The sequence below is a fragment of the Dendrobium catenatum genome, unplaced genomic scaffold, assembly GCF_001605985.2.
Source record: "Dendrobium catenatum unplaced genomic scaffold, ASM160598v2 fragScaff_scaffold_1077, whole genome shotgun sequence".
In the NCBI taxonomy this organism is placed as follows: Eukaryota; Viridiplantae; Streptophyta; class Magnoliopsida; order Asparagales; family Orchidaceae; genus Dendrobium; species Dendrobium catenatum.
The window spans coordinates 89,534-91,321 of NW_021319539.1; positions in this window are offsets into that span (position 1 = coordinate 89,534).

The following is a 1,788-nucleotide window of genomic DNA, read 5'->3' on the forward strand; positions in this document are numbered from 1 at the left end:
CATCCCCAACCCGCCGAGTGTGGGTAATCTGTCGGGCAAGGTAATTCCGGGAGATATGGGGCAGTCGTCCTCGACATCTACTCCCATTCATGCTGTGGGAGAGCTTCCTCCCAAGATAGCTGAGCTTACTGAAGACGAAAGACTATATGGGCCTTGGAACGTCGTCCCACCGAGGAATGGAAGGAGGCTACAGAAGAAGGAGTAGCCGGCAGTCAAGTCACCCTTGTGTGAGAATGTTCCTAGGCAAGTGGACCTTGCCAAGATTAAAGAACCCAAAGTTCGTCGCATGAAGGAGAATTTCCGCCCTAGTCGAGGTGACAAGAAGCCCGGCCTTACGGAGCCTTTGTTGTTCTCGGCGGGCATAAGATCGTTGGAAACGAGGCCGGCCAGGCCCAAGCTGGGGGAGTCTAAGGCACATTTTGACATGGAGCTACAGGCTTTGGGACCGATTGAGGAAGCTCCTAGAAAGAGGAAAAAGGATGGCATTACCACTTCCGGCGGAGGGGACGCGTCCCCTATGGTTGTTTAATGTATATGACTATGTTCTGGATTTGCAGGGGGGCTCGGAAGAAGCACACGAGCAACTACCTACGTCACCTGGTGGGTGACAATGAAGTGCAGTTCATTGGGTTGGTTGAAACCAAGATTTAGAGGTGTGACCGTGCGGACATTGACAAGCTCATTGGTGTGGGGTGGAACTTCTTCCACCAACCTTTCGTTGGCAAATCCGGTGGTATTCTCCTCCTTTGGAGGTGGGACATTGTCCTTTTTGATGTTCTGCCTGTTAGTGATCAAGTGGTCGTGGGGAACCTTAATCGACGGTCATCAATGGATCGTTGTCGTGGTCTATGCCAATAAGGACCTCCACATTCTGCGTCTGCTGTGGAAGACAATTGAAGCTCATGCGGTACCATCTCTAGCGCTCCTTGTTGCTGGTGATTTTAATCGCTGTTTGAGCCAGGAGGAAAAAAAGGGGGGCAAGCGTTTCTCCTTTTCGGCGGGGGCTCGGGAAATGTCTGAGTTCATGTCTCAGAATGATCTTCACGACCTTGGGTTTGTGGATCCTAAGTACACTTGGACCAACAACAAAATGGGCAACAACAAAATTTGGGTCTGGCTTGATCGGTGTCTCATGAATACAAAGGGCCTTAGGTGTGCCCCGTTTGCAACGGTGCGACATATGGGGCGTGTGGCTTCTGATCATTCTCCACTGCTGCTTACTCTTAAACTACGGGTGGTTGAACATAGGGATAAATGTTTTCGGTTTGAAGATGTGTGGACAACCTTCCCCGCCTCCTGGCGGGTTGTCTAGTCTCAGTGGTCTCGGCTTGATCTTGGGACGCCGGTGACTATCTTGGACAGGAAATGCCACCGGACGCTGCGGCCATTATTCTTTTGGAGCTGTAATCGTATTCGGGACTTGAATAGCCTTAGGGCTCGGCTGGAGCGGCGAATTTTGGAGCTTCAGGACACCGACTGTACCCTGGGGGGACTGGATGCTGCTCAAGAGGTGGAGCTCCGAAGTTCGGTGGGTGAGCTTTGTGATACCTTATCCCGTATTTCAATCTGGTGGAGACAACGTGTGAAATTGAGATGGATTGAAGAGGGAGATGCGAACTCCCACTTCTTCCATATGGCGGCTACTAGTCGACGCCTTGAGAATCGCATCTTGAGCACCCTTACGGAGGGGGGCATTCTGGAGACTGATCCCGCACGAATCCAGGAGGAATTATTATCCTTCTTCAGAGCCAAATGGAGGGATAGGAATGCTTGTCTGGGTAATTGGCC